This window comes from Myotis myotis, unplaced genomic scaffold (genome assembly GCF_014108235.1).
Source record: "Myotis myotis isolate mMyoMyo1 unplaced genomic scaffold, mMyoMyo1.p scaffold_m19_p_5, whole genome shotgun sequence".
NCBI classification, from domain to species: domain Eukaryota; kingdom Metazoa; phylum Chordata; class Mammalia; order Chiroptera; family Vespertilionidae; genus Myotis; species Myotis myotis.
Window position 1 is genome coordinate 34,713,266 of NW_023416357.1, and position 13,564 is coordinate 34,726,829.

Consider the following 13,564-nt stretch of genomic DNA (forward strand, 5'->3'; position numbering starts at 1 on the left):
CTAGCTGCTGCTTAAGCGCTCTTGCCTCCAGTTCAGCAGTGAAGGAGCCTGAACCCTTTGGTCCTAACAGAGAGTGAACCCTCAACCTCTGCTCTGGGAGAAGGAGCTACCTGTGTCACTTCCAGCAGTTGTGGAAGTCGTTTAAAACGCTCCCGCCCCTAACAATGTCTTCCATGTCGTCGGGAGGCATTGCACACGTTTGTCGGTAGCGTACAACTCAGTGCGGTGAAGGATTCTGATGGGCTGGATGAACTCCTTCCTCCCTTTGGGTGCGAGTCAGCAATCATGTGCAGGGCGCACAGCTCTTTATTCCAACTTGGTGACACGGAATTATCTCTGGGACCCAGGCGGAAGGACTGAACCGGCGACTCGAGGGACACGGGAGAGTAATTACGTCCCGCGCCCGGTTAAGCACCGCAGAGCCTGGGGGCGGGGGCGTGTTCCGGAGCCAGGACGTGCCTCCTCCGGGGGAAACCAGGCCGCCTTCTCCGCGAGCACATTTAAAGCAGTAACTGCGAAAACGGCAATGTTACGGCTGAGGCGCTCTCTGCCATATGTGTTGACAGGAAGCGCTGAGTCCCTGCAGTAAACGCCGACGCTGCCAGGCTGAGCGGCGGGGGCCAGCGCCGCTCAACGACGGCCCCGCCGGCACCGCGGGCGCTGGAAGCCCGCGTCGCCTTCAGAGCGCGGCCCCGGTTTCCTCTAACAAAGGCTCGACCTGGAGGCGGGTTCGCGGGCCGTCTCCCCCTCCCACCGACGGCTTTGTCTGCCCGCCCGCCCGGGCGAGGCTGGGGCTCGGAGGACCCCAGCGGCTCGCGGTGCGGGAGCTCGCAGCCCGGCCGGCGTGGGACGCGGCCCCCCGCGCGCGCCCGGAGAGGACGCGGGAGAGCGCGGCGGCGATCCCTGCAGCCTCCGCCGCGGCCGCCCCGGACGCCGAGCCCCCGCCGCAGACGCACAAAGGAACTCCTGCCCCGCGCCGGGGCCTGCGGGCTCCGCGACTCCCGGGCGGGCGCGGGGCGGCCGGGATCCTAAGCATCCCCCCACCTGGGGCGGCTCGGGAGCGGCCCGGGCCGGGGAGGGGGGCTCAGGCCGCGCCCCCCTAGCCGAGCCTCGCCACCCCCGGCCCCCCGAGCCGCCGCCGACGTGGGCCGCCCCGCCCCCGCGGCCGTGACGGGCTCGCGCGCCTCGGGCCGGCCGTGGGCGGTGGGGGCGCCCCCGCGGGAGGCCGCCCCGCCCCCAGCCGCCGCGCGCAGCCTCCTCCCCGCCCCCTGCTCCCGGCCGAGGCCGCCGCCGCGGAGCCTGGGAGGCAGCACCTCCCTCCGCCCCATACCCCTCCCCCCGGCCCCGCTCCCCTCCCCGCCCCTCGCTCTCTTGCTCTCGTGAATGTGGCGCGGCGGCGCGGGACGCAGCCTCTGCCCCTGTGGCGGCCCCGCGAGCTCGTGAGGAGACGCAGCCGCCGCCCCCTCCCCTGCGCTTCCCGGGGGAGCCGCGCAGCCGGGGAAGAAGGACGAGGAGGGAGCGGAGGCGCGGCGGCGGGAAACCGAGAGCGGGAGACGAGGGCAAGTGGGGAAGGCGGGGCGGGCCGGACGGAAGGACGGACGGCCCGACAGACGGCCCGCTCGGCCCCTCGGCCCCGGGCGGCGGCGCGGCGAAGGGCGCGGCAGGCGCTGTCGAGACAATAACCCCGCCGCCCGGCTCCGGGGACGGCGCGGAGGAGGAGGCGGCGGCCTAGCGCGGCCGAGGTCCCAGCGCCCCGCCGCGTTCGTGTCCCCGCGGCCGGGCCCCGCCGCCGCCGTCGGGAGAGCGGGGCGCGCCGGGGGCCCGGGCCGAGGCCGCCGCCGCCCCCTCCGCCGCCGCCCCGGCGCGGAGCTGGTTTTCCGGGTTCCCCTGGACCGAGCTGGATCCTGCCGCTCGCCAAGGCCGGAAGTGAGTTTCGCACGGTAATTCCGGGCGGTGTCACGAGTGAAAAGTTTTTTTTTTTTTCTCCCGGCGGAGATCCTGGTCGGGGCTGGGAAACTCCTGCAAAACTCGAGACGCGAACGCCAGCCCGCTCCCAGCCCCAGCCCCAGCCCCAGCCCCCGCCGCCGCCGCTCTTCTGACCGCGGGAGGCCGCCCCGCATCCGCTCTCACCGGGAGGAGTTCGGCCGGAGCCCCAGTGACTAATGAAGGGGAGGAAACCATGTCTGGCGGAGCCCTGAGAAAGCTGCCCTGAGACACCGTCCGACCGAAAGGTAATGGGCACGAAGGGTGTCTCCAGGTCCCGCAGCTCCTGGGCAGGGAAGAGAAGAATGCAGCTTCCTTTCCCCCAAGTTGTCCTCCGTTCTCCTTTGCTGCTGTCGAGCTGGGTAGTGTTTCAGGTGCTAAAGAGCAGAATCGGCCCCCATGCCACCCCCCCCACCCCACCCCCTCCCCAGCACCATCTGGACTCGAGTTATTTCAGCAGAGGTCGGAAGAATGCGGTGGGAAGAAAACTTTCAAGCGATCGGAAGAAAGACCGCCTTTGTTCAGCACTAGGTCCCGAAGTCTTGCTTTTCCGGAGCATATGCGGTATATATAGATACACACACACACACACACACACACACACACACACACACACTTTTTATTTATTAAGTTGCTGAGCCTGGCAACTTTTGCTGTGGGAGAAAGTTAGTTAGGTGGCTGCAGCGAGTGATTTGCTGCTGTTGAGATGGCTGCCGCGTTTGTTTATACTGAGACCGAGTATCTGGCGTTTGCGTTTCATCCTATAGAGAGATTTTTTTTAGTTCCAATCTTTATAACTATGTGAGAAAAGCCATATAAACAACAAAAAAAGCGCCATTCTTAGTTGTTTTTCTAGGTAGGTAATATTTCTTCAGTATCTGGTTCCTTTCAGGCATTTAGAACCTTGTAATAATCGTCGGGTTAATTAATTGAAAGCAGCGTCTGCTCGATGTTTCTGTGTAACTGACTTAGTGGGAAGAAAAAGGAAGGAGTCGTGTTATGGATGAAGAGAGTCAGGATAAAAAAACGAACCCCTGTGAGTGGTTGGATTTGTTGGGACTTCTCTGCAATTGAGAGCAGAACACACAGGAAGGGAAGTAAAGCCCTTGCAATGATTTTCATGGGAATCGTACTGACTGATAAATAGCAGAGTGTTTTTTGAATAGTAGAGTGTTTCCATGGTTGTGTCGGCCCTAACGTTGTGGCCCGCTCCACCTCCGTGGCTGGTAAGAGGTGCCCCACTCGGGGGGCAGGAACTGGGGAAGCGCGGGCGACATTCCACCGGTCAGGGCTGCAAACACTTCGGAGCCCGTCGGCGGCCCTGAGAGGTCCAGCCAGCTCTGGTCGCAGCAAGCACAGTGGTGTCTTCAAAGTGTGTGTCTCCACCCCCCCTTCGCCCCCCTCCCCATACTTTTGAGGTAAAGGGAGGTGAAAGTTAATACTGTGCTTTTGACTAGTTATTAAATAAATGTGAGATTCTGTGGGTAGGTATATCTTAAGTATAAATTGTTGGGTTTGTCCATGCTTCCCCAAGAAAAATTGTTGGCTTAAGTTCAAAGAAAAGAAAAGGTAGGTCTTAAAGAGCCGGATCAAATATTTCACAGCTTGTTCTTTGTTATTTAGTAAATACATTTCAAAATGGAATTCTTTTGACTGTTTGTTAGTATATATTTTGATTTTTTTCCCCTCAGAGCTTAGTCTCTGGAAATTTTTTTTTTTTAAGTTGGTAAGATTTGGGAACCACCCAGAAATTCCTGTTAAGTCAAAGTAGCCTTATCAAGGAATTTAAGTGCATAACTGATCTACTTTATGATTTTGGAACATATCATTAGGCAGCGAAAGGTTATTCTTGGGCACCTGAAAGAGCGGAACAAAATAAATGGCATTGAACCTCAGTTTCCTTATATGGCTTATACTTGGCCTCAGAGCAACAAAGCCTTAATGGAGCAAATCTTTTATAGAGAATTATCACTTTAATTCTCTGCATTAGTAAATTTTACATATAAAAAGTATTGCAGCACTCAACTACTTAAATCCCTGTTTTTAGATCTTGTTCTTGAATTTTTTTCTTGAGGGGGCAATATGTTTGCAGAGACACATTTTTTAGAAGCGAGATATTCATCTTTGTAGTTGCCATCAATGCCTCCCTGCCCCTCCCCCTGAAAGGAAAATTTACTTTGTGGATTACTTACACTTTTGTTAGTTTAACACTGAATTAACTTAATGAATATTAGGCCTTATGTTATTGTCACAGTATAAATATTTTCAAAGCCTTGTTTAAATGTGACAATGGTTTGTAAAGAAATTTTAAAAAGGTGATAATGAGTTAAAATATCTCTAAATGACTTTAAATTTCGGATATTCTTGTATTTGTGTGGGTTTTCTCGGGTTAAATTGTCAGATCTAGAGTATTTCCAGTATTTGCTTATACTGCATAAAATGTACATTTAATGGAGCTGTTTATTTGAAGGTGCTAGTTTTCAGTAGTGATAAACTTAATCCTTCAAGTAATTAATTCAAGTATTACATTATGAAGTCAGTCTACTGTTTGAGAACAAGCGGTTGCAGACTTTTCATGTATTTTTCTAGCTTACAGAGGTTAAAAAATGGAAACCATTATTTTATTGTAATAACTATAGATATTTTACATTTATCATTAGTAAGTCTTTAAAATTCAGCTACTTTAGAGATATTGGTGCTGAGCTCTTGATAGTAAACAATATCATACTTTAATAAACACACTTTAACTTTTCAGAAAGTTAGATGCATATATGGCACTTATTTTAAATAATTGCTTATAGATAACCTGATTTAGAGTTTAAGCTATTTTTGGTTTAGAAATAGATAATGGCAATATTTAAAAGTATTTGGGATAATGCAGAATTTTACTGGTTTTGGATGGCAAAGCACTTCTTTATGTAATTGTTATTTATCTAGAATTTTTTTTAAACACATTTCATTGCCTTTCACTCTTTCCCATCCATTTCTGTTACATGCTTTGTTTTTTTCTGGGAACACTGGATAAAAGTCCTAAAGAGGTCCTTTTCTGACAACATATTGTTCACAATAGGTTATTCCGTTTTTGAGTGCATACTATTTGCTCTTGAATAGAAAATGTGTACATGAATTGTTGCTGTGTTATATTTGCTTTTGAATTTTCTAAGGAAATAAGCCCAGCACTTCTGTTTTTTACCTATCTTTGATTTATTCCACATTATTTGCTTTTTGTTTTTTTCTTGGTGCTTATCATCACTAATTATTGAATCCTACTACACTCATGTTTCAGTTTACCTTTTAGCTGTCTCCTCTATCTTATATTTCCTAATTGTAAAAAAAAAAAAAATCTAGCTGTTATTCCACTTTCTTTACTAATTCCTTTAGCTTCCTATTTTTAGTTAGCTTCATTTACTTCTCCTATTTTAGCTTCATTTACTTCCCCTATTTTCTCTATATTCAGCTGATGTTTCTTAATTATATTTTGTCCTTCCCCTCTCCTAGACTTTATTAGTCCATGTTTATCACCTAAAAAACCTGTTTAAAACATGAGTAGATAAAGTTTATTTTGTCAGCCCTGTGTAATTCTGAATATCCCTTTTGCATTCCAACTCAGTTTACATATCAATATTTTAATCTGGTATTTATTAATGTGTTGTTTTTATTTGTACTTTGTTGCCTCAATTCTTTTTTTTTCTTTAATATCCCTTAAATTACCTTTGCTAAGATCAGGTTGTTATGTACTATTGTATTAAGACTCTCTACAACCACCTATCCATATTTTATGTGTTTGGCCTCTTAAAACACACAAACCTTTTATCTATGTACCTACCTTCTACATTTTGTTCTTTTTCTTCCTGTCTTACCTCTTAAAGTTAGATGTCTTCTCTGTAGTGTTCCTAAAATTTTGAAATTGCCTTTCTTTGTTTTTATGAAATAAGCACAGTGAAATTCTGTCATTCACTTTATTCTTGTCACTTCAAATTTTGTTCCAGGTGTCATTGGATGAAGAAGGCCTTGCCAGGCTTTATAAATAAGTGATAGTATGTAAGACAATAAAAAAGAATATCAAAAAATTAAGTTAATAAAAGAAGTACCTACTTACATGGTGGTTATTTATGACTTTAGATATAGAATGTAGTAGAAAAACTTGAAAATAAAAAGACATCTAAGAAATCAAAACAGGCAAAATAAAGTCAGAGGACTTCATTCATAAGGCCATCCTTATGCCAAGCCCATTTAATTTTGTATATAGTAAGCTCTTTCCTGCCTTTTTGGTGTACCAGAAGGGGTGAGGAGGCAGTTTGACAGCATTATAAAGTTATGGCCTATGGCAGTGGTTCTCAACCTTCCTAATGCCGAGACCCTTTAATATAGTTCCTCACGTTGTGGTGACCCCCAACCATAAAATTATTTTCGTTGCTACTTCATAACTGTAATTTTGCTACTGTTATGAATCGTAATGTAAATATCTGATATGCAGGATGTATTTTCATTGTTACAAATTGAACATAATTAAAGCATAGTGATTAATCACAAAAACAATATGTAATTATATATGTGTTTTCCGATGGTCTTAGGCAGCCCCTGTGAAACGGTCCTTCGACCCCCAGGTTGAGAACCGCTGGCCTATGGTGTGACAGCAAGGGAATAGAAAAGGAAAAAAGACTGAAAACTTCGAAGACAGGGTTGTCTTAGACAACTTGCTTTGGGACAGAGTGCCTTATATATTTCATTTGTCCTTAGAAGGAGACACTCTATTATAGCATAGTATAATTAGAAGTAAATAACCCTAAGGTCTTGGGATCTCCTTATATTCTAGCAAATTACTGAGAACCCAAAGCTTTGGTTTATGTGGGTTATATTTCCCATATTAGAAATTTTAAAATATTAATTTAAAATAACAATAAACTATGCATAACACTGTCTTAAAAAATAACTATTTTTCAAAACAAATCTTAAGCCAAAATGTGGGATTGTTATATATTTCTGCAAGTCCCTTATGTATGGTTGAATAGAAAACAGCTCGTCTCGACTTGTCATATCCACTTGTACATTCAATCTTGTTGCAGTATGTTTTGGTTGAAATATATGAAGAAAATCCAACATTATACAGATATTGTTTGAAAAGGGGAGGAGTATTTTCATAGCGTTTTTAGGTGATTGAGGGTATTCTTTGATACCATATCAAAATTTTTTTAAAATATATTTTATTGATTTTTTTACAGAGAGGAAGGGAGAGGGATAGAGAGTTAGAAACATCGATGAGAGAGAAACATCGATCAGCTGCCTCATGCACACCCCCCACTGGGGATGTGCCCGCAACCAAGGTACATGCCCTTGACTGGAATCGAACCTGGGACTCTTCAGTCCACAGGCCGACGCTCTATCCACTGAGCCAAACTGGTCAGGGCACCATACCAAAATTTGACAAATAGTATTTTAAAGGGTAGCTGCAATGTCAAATGTGAAACCATATCAATGAATTCTTCATTTCTTGTTACCTAAAAATTTATTGTTTTTCTTGCATTTTGAATCTTTTACCTGCTCATGGTTTAACACCATATATTGGTGTTTGAAAAGTACTGGTTCAGCCCTGACCAGTTTGGCTCAGTGGATAGAGCGTCGTCCCAGGTTCGATTCCAGTCAAGGGCATGTACCTTGGTTGCGGGCACATCCCCAGTGGGGAGTGTGCAGGAGGCAGCTGATCGATGTTTCTAACTCTCTATCCCTCTCCCTTCTTCTCTGTAAAAAATCAATAGAATATATTTTTTAAAAAAAATTTTTTAAAAAGAAAAGTACTGGTTCATTGAATTACACATTTCCCCCCAAATGTTGACACATTTAATTATGCATTAACAAAAAAAAATGTTTATATCACCACTAATCTCATCAGAAAGTCTTTAATTTTGTGAAGCTCTCAAGCTCAAAGTTTTTACCATTCTAAATTTTCACTTGGAAGTTGAAGTACTAATCATTGGTAACAAACATGTTAGTGTCTTTCCTTTGAAGTTGCAAGCTAACTTTATTTTTGAGAAGATGTCTGTCAAAAAACAGTGGGGTAGTTTTCTATTTGTTCGTTGGTCAAATGGTGTTCCATGAAAGAAAGGTTAATTACACTCATAACTCAAAATAATTATACAAGAGATTTAAAGAAAGACATATATTGAAATGTTGAGATGGAATAAAGTTATTTTTCACCGCTTCATTAGAGATATTCTTTTTTTAAATTTTTTCTTTTTCTTTTGAGTTTTAGAGAGAGAAGAAGGGAGAAGGATAGAGAGATATTGAGCCCACAACCCAGGCATGTGCCCTGGCTGGGAATAGAACTGGTAACCTCTTTGTTCATGGTTCATGCTCAACCACTGAGTCACAGTGGCCAGACCGTTAGAGATATTCTTAATTGAAAGTGGCATTTAAAAAGATATCTGGGCCCTAACCGGTTTGGCTCAGTGGCTAGAGCATCGGCCTGCGGACTCAAGGGTCCCAGGTTCGATTCCGGTCAAGGGCGTGTACCTTGGTTGTGGGCACATCCCCAGTAGGGAATGTGCAGGAGGCAGCTGATTGATATTTCTCTCTCATCGATGTTTCTAACTCTCTATCCCTCTCCCTTCCTCTCTGTAAAAAATCAATAAAACACATTAAAAAAAATAAAAAGATATCTGGGAGTATGTAGTGTGGTATTAGTATGGCTTGGTACCACAGCTTATTGTGTGCGCTGAGGTACTAGCATTTTTTTTACCCACAATTTCTTTTGCACCATTGCTGTCAGGAAGGGGCAAATGATCTAGTATTATTATGAAAATAGTTTTGACCTTGAAGACTACTTGAAAGTGTCTCAAACTTCCAGGGCCCTTAGATAACACTTGGAGAAATAGGTGAATATTGGGATTTATGGAGCTTTCATTACTTCTCTACCTCCTCCTATCCCGCCCCCCTTTCCCCTGGTGTCAGGGAGTATCTTGAGGCTTGATATTTTAGCTCACTTATTTGGTCTTCAGTTCTTTTTAATTATTTTCTTACTTTTCGGGGGGGGGGGGCGGGGGTCGGATAGAGTTGCTAAGAGCTCTGCTTTTTTATAGGAGTTGATTTTACTTTTACATTTTCCTCTATTTTCAGTATAGGAAATTTGATCTTATTGTACTTAGTATACCCATCAGGCTTTTGGTTTTTCCTCAGATGTCAGATTTATTTTGTTGTGGTGGTTCAAGTTTCATGTTATGGTCCAGACTATACCATATTGGTTATTTAAGTATATATCCCCCACCTAAGTGAATCCCTATTCTTCTGGCTTTGGTTTATTTAGCTAATGGGTTTCTCTTTTAGGTATTTGGGTTCCTTGTCCTCTAACATGTTTCCTGTCCCTCGGGACATAATAATTCTCCTGTTTTCACAATTATACTGCCCAAGTGTCTATACCTACAGTATAGAGAGCTGTGCTGGAGGCCTTAAACATGGCAGCTATTCTGTGGTTTTTACTACCTGGATGACTGCCCAGGACACACTGCTCCCAATCCTTCTTGTTAAGAAAACTTATCCTTCTTTTGGAGATCCCACTTTATGCTTGTTTTGTGTATCTGGTTCCTCAGATGTGTTGTGCTTTATTATCATTCCCCTCCCCTCAACCCCCAATTCATTTTGTGTTATCTACAAATTCCTTTCTGTTCTCATGTGTAGATATACTACTCCCAGGTTTTTAGTACTGCTGTACATTTTTTTGTAATTCTTTTTTTCATATTTTAAAGTTTGGAAGAATAATAAATATACAGGAAAGTTGGAAGCATAGTACAAAGAACATTTTTGTTCCTGAACCACTTGACAATAAGTTGCCCACATGATACGTCATTAACCCCCAATACTTAATGTTTATTTCCTACAGTAAACAAGGACATTCTCATACAGAATGGCTTCGTAACAATCAAAATTAGGAAGTTAGCCGAAACCGGTTTGGCTCAGTGGATAGAGCGTCGGCCTGCGGACTGGGAGGTCCCGGGTTCGATTCCGGTCAAGGGCATGTACCTGGGTTGCAGGCATATCCCCAGTGGGAGATGTGCGGGAGGCGGCTGATCGATGATTCTCTCTCATCGATGTTTCTAACTCTCTATCTCTCTTCTTTCCTCTCTGTAAAAAAATCAATAAAATATATTAAAAAAAAAAAATTAGGAAGTTAACAAAGAATGCATAAATTTCACCAGTTGTCCCAGTCTTTCAGAGCAAAAGGATCCAGTTTAGAACCATGGATTACATTTAGTTGTCATGTTTCTTTAGTCTTTAATCTGGAACAATTTCTGCATTTACTTCCATCCAGGGTCTTGACCAGGGGTGGGCAAACTTTTTGACTCGAGGGCCACAATGGGTTCTTAAACTGGACCGGAGGGCCGGCACATAAGCATGGATGGAGTGTTTGTGTGAACTAATATAAATTCAAAGTAAACATCATTACATAAAAGGGTACGGTCTTTTTTTTCAATAGTTTTATTCATTTCAAACGGCCGGATCCGGCCCGCAGGCCGTAGTTTGCCCACGGCTGGTCTTGACACTTTTGAAGATTACAGATCAAGTTATTTTGTAGACTATCCCTAAATTTGCATTTCTCTGATATTCTTATGAGTATATCTTTGATTAGGTTTCATGACTAGATTTGTATTAGATCTTTGGCAGGCTTATCCTGAAAGTGGTACTGCATTCTTCTCTTTGCATCTTACTAGGTTGTAGGTAGTTCCACTTGTCCCGTTGCTGGTAGTCATTGATTGTGTGTGTAAGGGTTATAACTGCTAGACACCTATGGGAAGGTAATCTTAGCTCATTTGTAATTAAATATTTTTAGGATAGTTTTTTTTGAAACTGCAAATATTTTCTTCCTCATCAGATTTTTAATTTATTCACTTACTTACACTTACTAGAGGCCTCTACCTACTAGAGGCCTGGTGCACAAAATATGTGTACAGGTAGGGTCTCTGAGCCTAGCCGGTGATCAGGGCTGATTGGGGCCTTCTGGCTGCTGGCTGGGGCCTTCTTTCATCCCTCGTTGCCCCCCTGGTAGTCAGCGCATGTCATAGCGAGCGGTTGAACTCCCGAGGGGACACTTTGCATATTAGCCATATATATATGATTATATTCACTGGGTGGTACTCCATTATCTTTTTTTTAATCCTCACCTGAGGATATGTTTTTATTGATTTTTTGTTGTTGTTTTTAGAGAGGGAGAGAGGAGAAAGAGGGGGAGAGACAGAGAGGAAGTGGGAGAGAGCAAAGGAGCATGGGGAGAGAGTCAGAGAGAAACATAGATCAATTGATTGCTTCTTGTATGTGCCCCAAAACCTAGGTATGTGCCCTGACTGGTAATCGAACCTATAACCCTTTGTTTTATGGGATGACACTCCAACCAACTGAGCCCCCCCGGCCAGGGCTCCATTATCATGTATTTTGATTAAATTGTTCAAGAATCAGTACTTTTATTGTCCACATTGGATAAGTTTCTTGTGAAGATAATGTTGGAGCTCCATTTTAGTGTGAGTACAGTGATTTTGATGCAGCTGTGTTTTTCCATATTGAGGTTATATTGTTTGCATAATTCCAATGTTTGGAGCATGTGTCTATCCTGATAATGATGTCCTTGGAATTTCAAACCTTAGAGTAATTTTAGAACCTTTGTGTATCTGGTGGTGGGATGGGGAGGAGGTTGTTTTGTTTGTTTTGTAATCTAAAAATGAATCTCCTTGACAAGGCTAACACCCAGCCTAGAAAAAGTTGGTTTGACTTCCCCATCCCTGAAGATTTTGGAACTGGTTTAAGAGGCATACTGGGATATCTTTTTGTGACTAGAATAGATTTACTCTCAGTTTTCTAGGAAAAGATAAGGATCCTGGCTGCAGCAAATGGATTCTTTGGGTGCCCTATTAATCTCTGGAGACTTAAAAAGCTTTAGTTAATTGTTCTGGGACTAACTGCAGAATAGCAGAGACTGTGTATAGTAGATACAGTTTGATTTGTTAGATACCTGATATCAACATAGTGTCTTGTTTGCTATTTCTTTTGAAAACAGTTCACAAACAAGAAATTCTGGGAGTCATCTTCGTTATCTTCCTAACCTTAGTTATTAAAATCAATACTATTTCTAGCAAGTCTATCTTTTAAGTATTTAAGAGTGAGATACTTTAAGGTAGGCTAGGAAGGTTGGAACTGGAAAGGTAAAGGGCTAAAACAATTACCTTCATTTTTTTCTGCTTCTAAAAATTCACATACAGAACTTATAGAAGATGAAAAGTCTTCATAATCCCATTTCCCAGAGATACTCTTGTTAGTGTGTTTTGTATTTTTGGACATTTATATGCATTACAGCATAACTGTGTGCATGTACATACATGTGCATGTATAAGTATCTTTAAATAAAAATGGGAGATATATTTTATTTATATGTAAGGGAATTGTGTGTGTGTCTGTTAGCATTAGGATTGTTTCTAGGTTGTTATACATGATAATACTGTACAGAATATGGGTTTATTCTTTTTTAAATATATTTTTTATTGATTTCAGAGAGGAAGGGAGAGGGAGAGAGAGAGATAGAAACATCCATGATCAGAGAGAATCATCGATTGGTTGCCTCCTGCATGCCCCTACTGGGGATCGAGCCCACAAACTGGGTATATACCCTGCCCAGGAATCGAACCCTGACCTTCTGATTATAGGTTGATCCTCAACCACTAAGCCATGTATACTCACAACTATAAACCTACTTTTGCCCTACCCTTAGACATAAGAATGGCTTCTTGACTCTTGTGGTTTCTTAACTTTTTTGTTTATCTCTGAAAAAAAACCAACAATACTAATTGTAAACATTTTCCTTGAACTGCTTAGTATTTAGTGTGATGCACAGTAATAATTATGTATATCAGTAACAGTTATTTTGGTCTTTTATTTGATTACTAGTGGCCCGGTGCACAAAAATTCATGCACATTAAAAGGGAATTAATTAGAGGAGATATTTTAATATTGCTATTTGCCCTTTCTCTATAATAGAAGTGTCAGAGATGGAAGAAAACTAGTAAAATGTATATGAAAATCTTCCTCCTGTCAGTGTCTGGGACCCATAGTCAAGTCCCTGCCCACCCATGTGTGCCTCAAAATCGCATGAGACCTAGACCTGGCTGCTCCCCCTCTCCATTGGGCTAGATCCAGACCCGGCCGGTCCCACCCTTGTCAAGCCCCGCCAGGCAGCAGGCACAGCCTCAGGTCCCCTGGCCCGGCACCTGGACAGGGGGCACGGCCTGAGGTTCCCCAGTCTGGGGCGGGGGTCATGCCTTGAGGTCCACTGTCAAGCCCCGCTGGGTGGGGGATTCGGCTTGAGATCCCCTGTCAGGCCCTACCAGGAGGGGGCGCAGGCTCAGGTCCCCTGTCAAGCCCCGCTGGGCAGGGGCGTGGCCTGAGGTCTCCTGGCCCAGGGAGAGGGGAGCAGCCTCAGGTCCCCCAGCCCAGCACTGGAGTGGGGGGCGCACCTTGAGGTCCCCCGTCAAGCCCCACCATGCGGGGGGGCGTGGCCTGAGGTCCCTGGTGCCAGGACAGGGGGCACGGCCTGAGGTCCCCTGTC

General features: G+C 44.3%; 1 protein-coding gene across 20 annotated transcripts in view; it reads left to right on the forward strand.

Moving 5' to 3' along the window:
• The first annotated feature begins 2,097 nt into the window (after positions 1 to 2,097).
• The window catches only part of ERBIN (erbb2 interacting protein), a 126,768-nt gene continuing 115,301 nt past the window's right edge, over positions 2,098 to 13,564 (forward strand). For 18 of the 20 annotated variants that reach the window (XM_036309240.1, XM_036309245.1, XM_036309252.1 and 15 more), the window contains exon 1: positions 2,098 to 2,231. The gene's annotated coding sequence lies outside the window, so the exon portion shown is untranslated. Of the gene's footprint in view, positions 2,232 to 2,454; positions 2,548 to 13,564 lie in introns of those variants that run through there. The other 2 variants (XM_036309242.1, XM_036309241.1) reach the window with 2 other exon arrangements.